The sequence below is a fragment of the Leptopilina heterotoma genome, unplaced genomic scaffold, assembly GCF_015476425.1.
Source record: "Leptopilina heterotoma isolate Lh14 unplaced genomic scaffold, ASM1547642v1 Lhet_281, whole genome shotgun sequence".
Classification (NCBI taxonomy): domain Eukaryota; kingdom Metazoa; phylum Arthropoda; class Insecta; order Hymenoptera; family Figitidae; genus Leptopilina; species Leptopilina heterotoma.
In genome coordinates this window covers 47,874-65,545 of record NW_025110988.1, presented here as the reverse complement: position 1 = coordinate 65,545, position 17,672 = coordinate 47,874, and the positions used below count along the sequence as shown (strand labels likewise).

The 17,672-nt window shown below is 22.3% G+C and overlaps 1 pseudogene; it reads right to left on the bottom strand.

Annotated features, from left to right (window-relative positions):
- Nucleotides 1-9,503: 9,503 nt before the first annotated feature.
- LOC122504146 overlaps nucleotides 9,504-17,672 on the bottom strand; it is a 28,873-nt pseudogene continuing 20,704 nt past the window's right edge.

Here is a 17,672-nt window from a genome sequence, read left to right as displayed (position 1 = left end):
TAAAAATTTTGTAAATAATTGAATTCCTGGCAAATTTTTATTATTTCTGAAAATAATTAAATGTTTTAGTACAACTATATTAAAAATTTCTTTAAATAATTAAATTCTTCTTAAGAAATTTTATTAAATTAGTAGATATTGAGAATCATTGAAATGAGAAAAATTTTTTAAAATTACTTTTAAAAATAATTGAATTTCTGCAAAATTCAAATTTTTAGTGCTTTCAACAAAAATTATAATGAAAATTTTTTAAATTTTATTATTTTTAAAGTTGCTACTAGCAAAATATTAATAAACGGGAACAAATCAAGTAGTAAAAATATAATTGATTAATGATTAATGACGGAAATCGCTTTTACTATTAATTACTTTCACGAAATAATTACAAGTAAAAAGGATCAAATTAATTGATTGATTTCAATTGATTTCAAATCAATTGCTACTTAAGTAGCAAAAATCATTTTTAGTCAGACAAGCAGTTTTTGTAATTTAATAGGTCTGACTAAGAATTATTTTACTACTGCATAAAATATGTTTTTAATTCTAACGTAATAAGTAAAAAAAGCAAATCCAGTAGTAACAATCATGTTTAGTCAGACAAATGATTTTTATGATTTTAATAAGTCTGACTAAAATCACTTTTTACTACTAATAACAAAAATAAAATTATTTAAATGTCTGACGGAAATAGTTTTTATTACTAATAATAATAAGTAAAAAAAGAAAATCAAGTAGTAACAATTATTTTTAGTCAGACTAACGATTTATGATATAATTTTAATAGGTCTGACTAAATATGGTTTTTACTACTAGTAACAAAGTTAAACTAGGGGAACATAGTCTAGGTCGGCCACCTTTTTGACTTTTGTTTATAACTTTTTTTTAAAAATGAATTTGGACAATTGAAGTATATGGTTGGAAAGTCCTGTTTAATAGGAACATTTTTTCTGTACAAAGTAAATTGACAGGTTTAAAAATGAAAAAGTTATAAAGATTTAAAAAAAAAAAAATTTGTAGTCCAGGTTGGCCATTACAGTCAAGGTCGGCCATGTTTAAAATTCAAAGGGCATTAATCGTTAAAAAATAAAATAACATGTTTGGAGTTACGGAAAATTGATTCTTTATTGTTTACAGTTTGTAACTTAATGAAATAACAAAATAATAACAATAAACAATATAAAAAAATAAATATAAATAAAAAAAAGTTTTGCACTAAAATATTAATAAAATTAAATAAAAATATTAATAAGATGATCAATTATATTATGAGTTATACAGAATTGCAGTTTTTGCAAATGAAGTAGCTCGTCCTCAACTTTGCGCATTTTAAACACATAGTGGCCGACCTTGACAGTAAGTAACATTACCGAATTGTTGTAAACAAAAAGAAATACGTTTCGGGATTCGATTTTTTACTTTGTTTTCCTTTCAACCATGAGTCCCACAAATTTTCTGCATACTTGCCTTGACGATTCAATTTGTTTTTTATCTTTTATTAATGGTTTTTCACATTATGCACAAAACTTTTTTTGAGCTTTTTTTGTACCGACGTCACAGAAAACACAATTTTCGATTTTCCGAAAATGTAATTGAACAAAAAGTTAGGTTTCACTAAGACAAGCTTCGACAAAAATGCGCGTAGGTGGCGCTAGTGAACTTGACAAAAAAACGCGAGTGGCCTACCTAGACAGTAGGCCAACCTTGACTACATTCCCCTATAATTTTATTAGACGTCTGACAGCAATCGAGTTTCTCTACTAAGAAAATATTAAGTAACGAAAGGAAATCAAGTAGTAAACATGATTTTTAGTCAGACAAATACTTTTTATAGGTCTGACTAGAAATGTTTTTTACTACTGCAAAAAAATAAAAATGATTTAATATAACTTTGATCGGAAATTAATTTATACCACTGAAGAAATAATAAGTTAAAAAGCACATCAAGTAGTAAAAGTCATTTTTAGTCAGACCAGCGCCATTAATAAAATAAATAAATAAATAATAAAAATATTAAAGAAATAATGCTTTACTTAACCTTGATTGCTCACTTTAGAGAAAATTTATTTATCCAGCAGTTATTTAGAGTATAATAATATTTTATAAACCAATTTCACAAATCAGATCACAGCATTTGATATAGATGAAATTGACATAATTTCTTACTAATTATAATAAATTTATTAATTAATTGATGTAATATTTCAAAATTTTGTAAAGGTACAATTAATGACAAAGCTCCTTTTGAAAGAGACAAAATACAAAGGGGAATTTCAATCTGCGACAGAACGTTGGAAACTTTATCAAATAATTCTCCTAGCAGGAGTTTAGGGGGTGGGTGGAGGGGGGGGGGGTAATGACCATTTATTGCGTTGAGAGTAAAGTTGAGTTAAATATACAGAGCAAGAAAATAAAAAAAAAAAGTCTAAAAAACTACTTAATAGAAAACGTGTTTCATCTTCTAAATAAATAAATTACAAAACTGAGATGAAGTGGTTCTACTATTCTATTATGGTCGCGAGAGTTTCTTTTCGAAACTTAGTTTATTTTCCAACATTTCTTTTTCTTTTATTAGAAAATTTATTTTTATATTTATTTACAAAAGTCATTGTTTATAAAATAGGGGATACTTAGAAACATGTAAAAATATAAAAAAAAATTGTGTTTAATGGGTGAAAAAAAATTTGTAATTCTTCCTTCACTCGAACGTTGAAAGAAGTTTCAGTTTTTGTTTGCTGGAAAGTAATGTACGCTTTTAATTTGAATATAACTCGAGCTTTTTATATCAAATATCAGTCTACTTTTTCCCATCAAGTGTAAATTTTACATGTAGCCTTTAGGAATAATTTTTTTTTTTTTCACTGAATTCAAAGAGAATTTAATTCTCTTCTTTCTTCTAATATTTTTCTCTCTTAACTATACATTACTGTTATCGGAATATAAAATAAAATATTTTTTTTTTTCTAATAGTAAAATAAAATTTTTGTAATTATTACAATTTTGATTTTTTTCTAAAAACTTATTGGTAAAAAAATAATCTTTCAGCCGAAAGTATTTTTATGAGTTTGGTAAGTCTGATTTAGACCGAATTTTACTACTTGATTTGAGGGCATTCTTCTTCTATTTTGTCAGTAGTAAATATTTACTTTTGTCAGACGTGTTAAATTACATTAATCTTGGTAGTAGTAGTAAAAAATATTTGTAGTCAGACCTATTAAAATTAAAAAAATTGTTAGTCTGACTTACTTTATTTTTATTATTAGTCGTAAAAAATAATAATTGCAGTCAGACTCATTGTAATCATAAAATATCTTTAGTTTGACTAAGCATGATTTTTACTTCTTGATTTGCTTATTTGACTTATTATGACGTTAGAATTAAAAATAAATTTCCGTCAATTATTGTTTTTAATTATTTTAATCTTGACAGTAGTAGTAAAAAATACGTTTAGGCAGACCTATTAAAATGTCAAAAAAAATGCGTTAAAAAAAATTAAAAATCGAAAATATACTCTTTTAATAGAGACTATTTAATAGTCTCTTTAAAAGAGAGATTTATACAGAAATAATTTAATTCTGTATAAATTTGACAAGTCTGACTAAAAATGATCTGAACTACTTTAATTATTCCCATAAAGGGTAATAATTAGTAATTAGTAATATATAATATAATATTGTTTTATTTTTAATTTTATAATATAATAGTTGATTACTAATTACTTTTTGGTCAAGTTTTTTATTATTTTGTAATACTATTTTGCACCAGTGGATAAAAAAAAATAAATAAATAATAAGCTTTCCTAAGATCAAGCAGAAAATTTAAATTTTCTATTTACGTACTTAAAAGGCTGAAAATTCTAAATCTAAATCTCTTGATATATGTTTTGTGGTACACCTCGAACTGTGGGAAATTCAGCACTGAAAAGGATGTAAGTTGTACACACATATAGGTATATCCTGCCATAAATCCTTTTGCCTTTGATTCATGACACTCTGAGTTTTAGAAACGTTCTTTCATGATAAAGAAAATACCGTGTTTGCTCTTTTACAAAAAATTTGTCAAAAGTAAAGTAAGTAGTCTTTTTTGATGAAGTGGGACAATATTTTTTTGGGGGGGGGGGTTTATGTGAATAATTATGTATATAGAGAGGAGGGTAGAATTTGAAGAATAAATTAAATATGAACTTACGTTTTTTATTTTTCTTTTAAATTCAGAAAGTCCTTATCGGAGAAGGCTACTATAAAGAGCTTCATACTTTGCCTGTTGCAGTTTGCCTTGTGGCTTCTCAAACATTTTAACCGACAACTTGTTAGACTTCTTCTTCTTCTTCTTTGTAGGAATTGTAATGAAGCAATCCAAAAGTCACGGATTTCAAGTGTTACTTTTCGATTCGCCGACTGCATTTTATTGATGTTTTTTTTGTCTACCTTTGGTGACCTCGGTGGTGAAAGCTTCATTCATGAGTTGCTGTGTTCTTGGAGAATCCTAAGACTGTACCGTTTGTCTTCGTTAGAAAATGTGACTCTCTTCTTCCTTTTCTTTTTCGCTTTCTATTTTTTGTCCTTTTGTTTTTTCGTTTTTATTTGTTTTCTAATTTTTTATTTTCCATTCACTTTTCTATTTTTTTGATTTTTTTGATTTTTTCTTCTTACTCTTTTTTCTTTGCTTTCTTATTTTTCGCTTTCTTCATTTTTCTTCATTTTTTCCCCCTCTTTTTCATTTTAATTTCCAAAAAATATTCCGGACAAAAGAAAAGCCGAAGCTTCTCTCTTATCACAAAAATTTGCCAATAGTCTCTTTTTTTTTTTTTTGTTAAATTTTTTATTTTCTTCGTTGAAATTGTAAAATTTTTCTAAAGTTATAAAAAAAGTTATTTGAGAATGATTTTTTTACGTTTAGCTTTTATGTTGCCATTGTATGTGTATTGTAAATTTTTACGAACAATTTACAATAATTTTACTCATGCAAATGAATAGAAATTTTTTAAATTTTCAAAGAGCAGGTGCAATTTACATAAAATTTCAAAGAAAATACATTGAATGTTCACTTTGCATGCGAGTATCTTAAATCTAAAGCAGATTTTTCTAATAGCAATATTATGCGGAAAGAAGGAATTGAAATTTTTCACCTTATACTAACATTTATATTGGAAAATGGAATTTATTTTTAAAAATATTTTATTGCTTTAATTGCATTAGAATATTATCTTCAAGTTAAGAATCATAGAAAAATTTATATTTATTAATTTTATATTTTATAAATTTCTCAACATATTAACTTTACAAATTTTTTAAATTTATAAATTTATAAAACTTTCAAATTTATTAATTTATTTATTTTTAATTAATAAATTTATAAATTTGTTAGTTTTTAAATTAATTCCATTATAAATAAACTAATTATTCTGATTGTACGAAAGAACTCGTCCCGTTTATCTTGTATATAAACAAAAATAAATAAAAAATTCTATTTCATATTTTTATCATAAATTTTATTTCACTAATTCATTTATTAACTTTCGGTTATAAAAAAAAAGTTGAATTACTATTTTCAGAACCAAAGCGAGAATATCAACTCTGTTATTTTTCATATGTAGATGAACATAAATTTTTTTATGATAATTTAGTTTCTGAAAGAGGAAAACTAACAGTGTCAATTGCAATTGGCTTTAATCAAAAAACTTTTCCATCAAAACAAAATTCTACTTTTTTAAATTTTTTACATTTTCTATATATTTTTTTTCTTTCCTTTTTAATTGGATTGGAATTTTCTATAACTATTGAATTATAAAACCAGATGAATGCTTATTTAATTATCCATTTTGATTATTAATGGTAAATCATAAACGAAAGAATGGACAAAGGATCAGTTTTGCTTAATAGAGGTATAATATTGAGGGTAAGTCAGTAATTGTTGGATATTGCTTTCAAGCTATAATCGATATGACAGAGTATCCAACACAAAGTTCTATATACTTTCACATTTCCCATCATAGACATTATATAAGTTTGTTTCAAAATTCATTAATATTTTCTTCATTTTTATTATTTTGATTGACATTTTTTATTTAATGAGTAGGTATATTATTTTTTTAAATCCTTTCATTAAGGACTTCATCAATTTTCACTGAAATATAAATCCACTTCATTTTTGCCTTTCAAATTTATTTCAGATTATTATTAATTAATAATCATATTATTATTTGTATTTAAAGTTAAATTAAAATGAACAAATTATATTTAATTTTAACTAAATTAAACAGAATATTATTATTAGCGATTTTATTTTATAATAATTCTTTATTAAACTAAAACTAAATGTTATTATAATTAACAAAAATCAATTAGTTCGACTAAATTCGAGTACTTTCAGATAATAATTACTTTCTTTAAAAACATTTTAATGGTTTCCCTGCAAAAAAATTCATGAAAAAGACTAAAAGAGTTTTTTTTAATTTTTGATGAACGAAATCGAGAAGTACGAGTTCCTTGATATTCGATAGTAAATTTTTTCTCGTAACAAAAAAAAAAAAATAAAAGTTCTTTAACTGACAGCTTTTTACTATTTTAAAGTTAACTTCGTAAATAATTAAAAATTATTAAAACATTTTTTTATTGTTATTAAATTAAGATAGGTAGGGGAACATAGTCTAGGTCGGCCACCTTTTTGACTTTTGTTTATAACTTTTTTTTAAAAATGAATTTGGACAATTGAAGAATATGGTTGGAAAGTCCTGTTTAATAGGAACATTTTTTCTGTACAAAGTAAATTGACAGGTTTAAAAATGAAAAAGTTATAAAAATTTAAAAAAAAAAAAATTTGTAGTCCAGGTTGGCCATTACAGTCAAGGTCGGCCATGTTTAAAATTCAAAGGGCATTAATCGTTAAAAAATAAAATAACATGTTTGGAGTTACGGAAAATTGATTCTTTATTGTTTACAGTTTGTAACTTAATGAAATAACAAAATAATAAAAATAAACAATATAAAAAAATAAATATAAATAAAAAAAATTTTTGCACTAAAATATTAATAAAATTAAATAAAAATATTAATAAGATGATCAATTATATTATGAGTTATACAGAATTGCAGTTTTTGCCAATGAAGTAGCTCGTCCTCATCTTTGCGCATTTTAAACACATAGTGGCCGACCTTGACAGTAAGTAACATTACCGAATTGTTGTAACCATAAAGAAATACGTTTCGGGATTCGATTTTTTACTTTGTTTTCCTCTCAACCATGAGTCCCACAAATTTTCTGCATACTTGCCTTGACGATTCAATTTGTTTTTTATCTTTTATTAATGGTTTTTCACATTATGCACAAAACTTTTTTTGAGCTTTTTTTGTACCGACGTCACAGAAAACACAATTTTCGATTTTCCGAAAATGTAATTGAACAAAAAGTTAGGTTTCACTAAGACAAGCTTCGACAAAAATGCGCGTAGGTGGCGCTAGTGAACTTGACAAAAAAACGCGAGTGGCCTACCTAGACAGTAGACCAACCTTGACTACATTCCCCTACTCGTAAACTATGCTCGTGTTTATTAATTTGAAGAGGAATAATTCGCATCAAACAAGCGTTCAAAATACGTTTTTTTTTTATTCCGTTATTGATTTTAAATTACAAGTTCGCTTCATATGAAAACTATTGAAATGAAAAAGTACTAAAGTGAAAAAACAATTCCACTGCACATTCATTCCAATTGTGAATAATAATCATTGTATTAATATTTATTTATGAAAAAAAGAAGAAAAAAATTTTTTTTTATTGTCCATGGAGGTTATTGATATTTAAAACTTTTATTTTTAATTTACGACACGAAATATTTGAATAAGTTAATAATTCGAAATTAAGTAAGTGAAAAGAAACTTCTTTAAATAAAATAAAATAAATAAAAAAAAATAAATAAGTGGAAAAAATGCGCAGCAATTATTTCTTTTTTTTATTTTTTGATATTTTTCTTTATTTGCTTTTTAATTTAAAATTGTAACATCATGAAGAATTTTTGAAAATTTTAAAAATATTTAAATGTAAATATTTTTGCAAAAAAATTTAATTAAAATGGAAAATTAATATTTTCCTGCACAAAACAAATAAATACATACAAGAAATATTTCACTGACATTTATTTTCAATTATTATTTAAATCAATTAAAAAAAATATTTTTACCTGACATTCATCTGTTCTCTCGTGAATGCACAGGCACAGACAAAATATGCAAAACAATTAATTTAAAAATTATTCTTCAATTTTTATATTTTCGAATCAAAACCACAAATTTTCAAGCGGAAAGAAATTATGAATGATAATAATTATTACTATTTTTGTTTATTATTTGCATTTTTTTAAAATCATTTTTTTAATTATTTTGTATTTAAAACATTTTATTGCGAAATATTATTATTATTTTGATCATTATTTTTAATTTTTTAGAGATAATTTTATTATTCAGAACTGATAAAATATGTTGACCTGGAAAAAAGTGATAGGAAAAAAAAAGTATCCAAGTTTACAAACGTTGTTTGCTCTTGAAAAATCGGAAATCCCATCAAATTTTGGTTTGACACGATTTACTGTGTAATTGTGTGTAAACAGTAGAGATAATGTTAAGATTATTGAAACAAGATAAATTTTATTTAAAGCACAAACAACTTTATTTGCATGAAACAATTCGACAGTATTTAAGTACTCGACAAGCGGGTACATATTATAATTAATATACATTGTCGAAAAACGATGAAATTTCATTATTATTTCACAGAAAGAATTATTTTGTGAAAATTGTAAAAAATTTACGATATCCATTATAAATCACAATAGTTACAAGTATAAAAAAAATTCGAGGTCTTATAGTTCAATATGTTATTTTTTTTTTTCTTTTATGTATACAATAAATTTTTTAACTGAGCAATTAATTTTTACTGCTCTCACACCATGACGCACATTATAGCTTCGTTGAAATAATTTAATGCACTCTTTATTTATTTATTTTTTTTATTAAATTTAAACATCATTTTTATTTAACTTGAGAATAATTTAACTTGAATCGGAAGAAAAATTTTGTTGGTAGTTGGATAAGAATTATGGGAATTCGGATTATAATATTTAAAATAGAATTATTTTTCTGCTTTCTTTTCTTTTTTGCGATTTTAATTGACTTTTGTATATTATTATTACAGGTTGACAAATAAATTAAAGAGTAAAATACAAAATGTAGTAAAATAGTGAAATGGAAAAATTCAAATAGAAATTGAAAAAAAAAATACAAATGAAAAAATTAAATAGTAAACAAAATTCAAATTAGATAAATTAAATATTAAAAAAATTCAAATAAAGAAATACAAATGAAAAACATTAAAAATAGTAAAAAAATAAAATAAAAACAAAAATACAAATTAATAATATTAAAATGAAAAAATTAAAAAGTTAAAAAATAAAATACAAACAAAATTTTGTTTTTCTAAATTTGTAATTATCTGTAAAACTTTTACAATAGGCAATTTTTTATATTTATATGTACAATATTTTTTTCCAATAAATAATACAAAAATAAAAGAAATTTCTTCTCTGTTTTTCATTAAAAAGTTAATTTCGATTCAAGTCAATATTCTTCAAGTCAATGACAATTAAATATCTATTTACACATTAACACGTCGTCGTTTAATATTTTAATAAAAATTACATCGTACTTACACTGTAAATACATTTATAACAATATGTATAACAGTTCTTGATTAAATGATGGCTACATCGTCTCTAGAATGAATTTTTTCACAAATTGATCGAGAATTTGTCTTGAAGGCTTGCACGTGAGTTTCCGCATTACTGTGTCGCCATCGAATAGACAAAGATTTCACATGACCTAAAATAACAATGGAAGAAAAAAAATGTAATTCTATTCTCTTATTTAAAAAAAAGAAGTTTTTTCCAATTTAATGAGGATTTTTAATCTCTTCAAAAATGATTCATTATTAAAATAATACTTATCAAATGTCAAAGTCAGTCAAAGAGATTATTGAGAAGAAGAAAATTCGAATCATGAAATTTTTAATCTAATTACAAATTAGAAGTAGTGTAATCTCAATTAATTTGTGGATCTTATTAAATGTTTGAAAAGGAAAATTTTACTCTCTTATTTCAAAAGACATTGAATTTGTTTCTTTATCATTCTATTCAAATATTTTTTATTATATTCTTTCTTCATATTCTTTTTTTTTATTCTCAGCAAATTCTGATAAAATATTTTAGTAATATTTCCATTTTTCCTCAAGAAAAATAGATCTTATTTGACTTTTACGAAATATTTCTGAAAAATCACTTCAATTTTTCTCATTTTATTTTACGCTTGCGATTCTAATATTTCTTTTCTTTTCTTTATATTTTATTTTTTGGTTTTCTTTTTTTTTCTTTTACTTTATCTACGCAAAAAGTAAATTAAATTTGACTCCAAATTAAAAAAATTATAAATTATTATGAAATAATCTACGAAAATATTTGGAGAAATAGTAAAAAATGCTTTAATCAAGCGATGATTTGATTCGCAATAATAAATATTAAAATTTTAAAATATTTTAAGTATGAAAAAAAAATCTTTAGAAAATCTGTATACTTAGAATATTGTAGGAAAAAATAAAAAAAAAAAAAAATTCGTAACATATTATGGAATGTGACAAATATACTTTTTGAGAGAGAAGCAACTTTACTTGTGAATGTTTGCAATCATAAATTTCAATATATGGTATTTTTTCGAAACGTTAAAAAAAGAGTGAAAAGAAACATTTTCTTTATATACACTACACTGTATCTTCATATTTTTCAAATGGAAAAAGCGGAAAATCTGCGGGAAAAAAAAAGAAAGATTCAACTTCTCTCGCTAGAACTGAAAATTAATAGCGGAATAAATATCTCCTTCCGATAATAATTAAAGAAAAAAAAATTGAAAAATATTTATTTCAAATGGAAATTAAAAAAATGTTCAAAAAGTAAAATAAAAATAATCTTTGTATTTATCTTCGCATAAAAATCTCCATATTTAATAAATAAATAAAAAGAAAATAATAAAAAAGAAAATTATAATAAATTATAATAATTATAATTATAATAAATTATAATAATTATAATTATAATAAATTATAATAATTATAATTATAATAAATTATAATACTTATAATTATAATAAACTATAATAATAAGTAAAAATAATAAAATATTTTCTTTCTTTAAAATAAAAAAATTAATTAAAATGAAAATGAAACTAAATTCAAATCGAATTTTCAATATAAATGATATGTTGATTTTTTTCCACATTTGACACTGATTCTCTGTTATTTTTACATTCGTTTGCATTTTCTCATTTGAAATTCCAAGAAGACTATGTTTTATGAGATAAATTTTCAATAATGAAATATAAAGAAGAAAAATGTGAATTTATTTTTTTCACGTGTCACTTCACTTTGAATCAAGCAGAATGAAATTTTTACAATAAAGAAGAAAATGCGATTTCACTTTAGGATTAAATTTAAACCCAATGAAGTGAAATTTTAATCTAGTCTATGGAACACTTTGTTTCAATTTCACTTCTAGAAAATACAGTTGATAAGTTAATTTTAGACGCATCTAAATAAAATTTTTGCTTTAATAAAATTTTTCAAAACTAAAGGAATAATTGAATATTTGAAATTTATTTTTCTTATTTATTTTTTTATTCAAATCGAAAATGACGTTATTTCTAGTGAAATATATTTTTTTTTAATATTAAAAATTTCTATTTTATTAATTTTAAATTTTTAAATATTAAAATATTTTAATATTTTTTTAGTTTTAAATATTTTTACTAAAATATATTTATTTAGTTTCAAATATTTCAACCCAAATATATTTTTTTAGTTACAAATATTAAAATACTTTTTTTTAATTTTAAATATTTCTATACTTACACAATTATTTTTTTAATTTTATTATTTCTATATAGATAATTTTTTCATGATATAAAATATTTCTATTTACATAATTATTTTTTAATTGTAATTATTTCTATTCAGAAATTTTTTTTCTTGATTTCATGTTTCTATTTATACAATTATTTTAATTTTATCTACTTATTTCTATTCAGACAATTTCTACTTGATTTTAAATATTTCTACTTAAATACAATTTCAAAATTAAAATTGCAATATTTTTTGCAAAAATCCGTATTAAAGTTATCAATGAAAATTTTTTTATTTTTAACTAATAATAATTAATTAAACTAATAAATAAGTAAATAAATAAAATCATTATTTAATAATTACAATTAAGTTATAAATGTTATTAAATTATTTATAAATGTTTAATTTGAACAAAATTTTGAATCATGGGAAAATTTTCCTCCTGAGAAAGTTTAGAAATATTTTCTTAACTTAACGTCACTTTGCGGGCAGAAATGCCAATGATTATGATTGTTAGAAAATTGATGAGATTTAAAATTAAGTAGATAATTATTTTTACTTACCAGAATGTGAAGGGAGAATCCCAGAGCGTTGAAAACCTGCCAATTCGTGCATTTGACGACTTCGGAGGTTTGAACGACCTATCACGCAGCAACATCTACAAATTATTTGCTGGAAATACAGTCGAAACCTGCAAACATTTTTTAACATCGGAAAATATTAATTACTTGCTTTTATTTTTAAAACCTGCAAACGTTTTTTTTTTTTTTTTTAATAAAACAATAAGAATTACTTTTTCTATTTTTAAAACATGAACAAAATTTTTTTTATACTACAAAACTGAATTCCTTTTTCTTATTTTTGAAACCTACAAACACATTTTTAAATAAACGAAATTAATTTATTTCTTCTTCAAATTAAAATTTCTACTAAATTGAATAACTTTGATTTGTCAATTGAATGAAATTAAAAATATAATAATCATCACAAAATTAAATTTTAATAAATTTTCAAAATATTTCATTTAATAGATTATTAATCTTTTATTTTCATCAGTAATTGTTGAAAATATTTATAATTAAAATATATAAATATTTCCAATAATATTTTTTCATTAAAAATACTGTATTCATGTTCACAACTTTATGAATTATTTTATTTTGAAATATTTTCAATTTTTTTTTCCATTTTTATACAAATTAAAATTTATTACTGTTTTTAAAAATTTTTAATAATAAAAAAAAGATATAAAAATGAAAAAACGAAAAATGAGAAATAAAAAAAAAAAAAAATGAGAGGAGAGAAAATATTCCAAACATAGTAAAATCAAAGAGTTTATATCACGATTTCAATTAGAAATTTTCAATGTTGGAGAAAAAATAAAACTTTTTCTCAAAGATTAGAATATACAAAAGTAGTAACAACCGTAACAACTAAGCTGATTGAAATTTCAATTCAATAAGAGTTTTTCTCTGAATAGAAATTTTCCTTGTCTCTTTGAAAATTGGATGGACACGTAAAAGACGTAATTTCAAGAACACTTTTTAGAAGACAGTAATACTTCTTTTCAAAAGAATCCGAATCCTTTTTGCACCTTTTTAAAACATTATGAAAGTTGTATATATATACTGAAAAGCGCTTTGTAAGTCTTAAAAAAAATCCTCTATATTTTGAAATATTTCTTCTTACTATTAAAATTATTAATTAAGAAAAAAAATAAAAATGTTTATTATTTCTTTTCGTCACATTGTTTTATTCTTTTCTTGCATTTATTTTATTCTTTAATTTTCATTAATTATTATTACATTTTATTAATTATTAATTATAAATAATTAAAAAAAGAAATAAAAATTTCTATTGTTGCTTTTTTCATTGTTTTATTCTTTTTATTTCTTTATTGTCTTCTTTAATTTTTATTAATTATTATTAAATTTTATTTGACTAATTATTAGTTAATAAATAAAAAATAAATAAAAATTTTCTTTTCTTTCTCCGTTGTTTTACTAGGTATTTTTATTTCTTTAATTTTGTTCAACTATTATTTAATTTTATTTCACAAATTATTAATTAATAATTAAAAAGGAAAAAAAAATTTTTTTTGTTTTATAGTTTTATTTTTTTCTATTCTCCTATTTTTCTTGGTGAAAAATTTATCATGCCAATACAGTGGATGGTTTTGGTCTCGTCGAGAGAACATTTTAAATCCCCTATCAATCTCATAAATATTTTGAGAAAATCGATTTGACATTTATGTTGTTCCTTTCCTCTGAATTATTTTATATTGCGTAACACGTTGTGACAAAAATTCTGAAAAAAACGCGGGACAAATTCCTCAAATTTTTCCAACACGTACAGCATTTTCTTTTATATACTCTATAAGAATATTGAAGGATTTTACAAAAAAGAAACAAAAAGAAAAAAAAAATGCCAGAAAATGTTGAAATTACTCTCTTGACAAGTCTTTGATGCTCGTAAATTATTTTTTTACTAACAATGTTGAAGTATTCATATTAAAGTTACCTTACGGTATTAAGAGACTCTTATTAAAATTTTATTTTAAAGAAAAGAAGGTTTTGAATATTAAAAAATAATTTAAAAATAATTTTGACTTTTAAGTAAACGTCTTTTTTGAACGTTTATTTATAAATTTGTCATTTATTTACAATTATTTAGTGAGAGTACTAACAGCTTGGATAAATCTTCTGTCAGCTGCGTGAAAAAGTAATTTAGTTTGAAATTCGTTTTTAGTTGAAACTTTAACCTCATTCTGAATTTCAGACAATTTAATTAATTTTAATAATTTGAAATACTAATATTTCCTCCTGCAAAAATATACAAATATAGAAATTTATTTTAAATAAAACAAAATACATCAAAGTCAAATTATTCAATATTTCAATGAGAAATCAAATTGAAAATAAATTAAAATTCTTTTTTACTTAATAAGTGATTTAAATTAATAAAATATTGCGAAATATTTTGAAATTGTTTCAAATATTTCAATGCATTGAATTTATATATTAAAATATGTGAAAGATCATTTTTTTTTAAATTTCTAGGAAATCTGGTATTTTTAAAGAGGAAAAATATTTGTAATATGTAAAAAATCTTATTATTAGAATTTAATTTAAAATCTACGTGGTGCTATATTCAAAATTATATTTCCATGAAAATTTGTAACTTACTTTCAAAAACAAATATTTGACAGAATATTGCATATAAAGTTATAATCTATAAAACGTATAGAATTTGTGTGTATAAAAGGACTGAGGTATTAATTACTTTCTTAATTGGTTTTGGAATGTTGTTATATTTCACATGTAGGCAGCTTTTAACTTCACTCTCATCGGAATTTGAAACGATTGCCCTTAATTTACGAGTAATAATTTCCTTTCGTTTATGAGAAGAAGAATTCTTTTTTTTTTTTTAACAAAATACCGATAAGATCAAAGTTTCGATCAAAAAATAGAAAAATAAATAAATGAATTAATAAATGGAATAATAAATAAAAAATAAGTCGATTTTACTACTAAAGAGGTAATAAAAAATTTAAATCAAGTACCAAAAATTATTTTTAGTCAGACTAACGATTTTAATGTTATTTAAATGTGTCTGACTAAAAATATCTTTTACTACTACTATCAAGTTAAAAATTTGCACAATTAAAATTTTTAAAAGCTAGGACGTTACAACTGTAAAAAAATAGAGTTAAAATAAATATTTTCTTTCGACTAAATTCTTAATTTAAAAAACATTGACATCTTTTTTCACAACTTAAGGGAAAAATCGTAAAAAGTTGTTGGTATTCGGAAAATTTAGTGCACACCGTGTATATATACTGAATTAGTATTCAAATAGAATTCAAAAATACGAAGAAACGTAATAATTTCACAAGCAGTGACATTTTATAATTCCCTTATGTGAATATGGCTTTAAAAATTTGAAAATCGTAGCATAAAATGAATATTTATGGTGTGGAAAATTTAAAAGAAGATTTCTTTTAATTAATTATATTCCGCTTCCTTGTTTAAAAAAAATATGTTTGTTTCTTCCGCAAATAGAATTTTTCTTTTAACTTTTCACAATGTAAAACTTTAATCAAAGATAATCAAGAACAGAATAAAGTGAATACCACGAATATAACATTAATAAAAAATGCAATCTTGTATATTTTCTGCCATATTATCTCAAAAGATGAACAATTAAATTTTTTCTCATTTAATATTTCTTTTAGAAATTTCTCTTTAGAATTTTTAAGCGAATATTTTATCATCATTTCTTAGTAGATTCTTTTAGATTTTCTTTCATAAAAGAGCAAAGTTACATTTTCATAAATTACAAACAATTACAATGTTATTAAACATTAATGAATTTAGTTTCGAATTTTGTTTTTTATGATTTTTATTTAATTCTTTATTCTTATTTTAGTTTTTATTTTATTATTTTTTACTTCTATTTTATTATTTATTATTATTTTTTTATTATTTATTTTATTATTTATTCTTATTCTTGATTTTTATTTTACTATTTATTATTATTTTTGATTTTACATTAAAAATGTTGTAAATAAATATATAAATAAATAAATGAAAATCACTACCTAATTTTTTATTTTTGTTTAAAAAAATCACTGTTTGTAATTTTTTTTTAATTTTACTTCTCTTCTAAAAAATTTCGTATTTTCTGTAATAGCTCCAGAGTCAATTCTGAACTAATAGTTTATGACTGGCTGCCTGGAAAGCTAATTATTTAATGGGAAAAGGGAGTTGAATGAAAGGAGAGTATGTTGAATGAAATCGTTATTCACTTCCACTTACAATAATCGTACGAATGAAATCGACACTCGAGAAAAACGTTAATAAAATAATTAATCATTTATCGTTCAAAATAAATAAATATAAAAATAATATAAAAAATATTATAAAAATATAAAAATAACTATTTTCAAAGTAATATAAATTCTCAAAATTTATTAGAAAAGCAATACTTTTGGATAGGTAAGTATAAGTAGAGTCTTTATCATTCCTAAGAATCAAAAAGAAATTTTTGACAAAGAAGAGAAAAATTTTTGTAAAAGAATTTCTTTCCTTTTAAATATTATTTTATTTCCTTTTTTCTTAAACGAAAGAAAACTTTTTTCAAAAAATGGTTTTTTTAAAAAAAACTTGAAAATTAAAAATTTTAAATTATCATTTTGTTGCGAAACGAAAAGAATTTGGTAAAATTTAATTTAATTAAAAAAAAAAAAATCATAATAATAAAAAATATTTATAGGTAAATAAAATTTAAAGATTCTTAAAAAAAAAAAATGGATAATGTTCTCTATATCTTACCTTGTGTTCATCCAATAATATATTATAGGATTCACCATCGCATTTGACATGGCGAGCCAGTAAAAGCTTAAAAAAACGTGTTGAGCGTAACTCGTCTCTGCGAATCGACGATGATGATATGCGAAAATAAAAAATCCATGATACGGTAGCCAGCACACGGCAAATATCGTCACAACGATGATAAACATTTTAACAACCTGAAATTAAAAGAAAAACATATTCTGATTTTACAAGCTCTTTCGCAATTTTTTTAAATTAAAAAATTTAATTCTTTCATAAAATTAAAATACACAAGAAATAGTGGATAATCCTATTAAGTTGGTTCAGGTGCTCTTGGAAATAAAAGGAAAATTTCTTTAATTTCCTTCAAGTATAATAAAAAAAAATTTGCTGCAAAATTGTTTCATT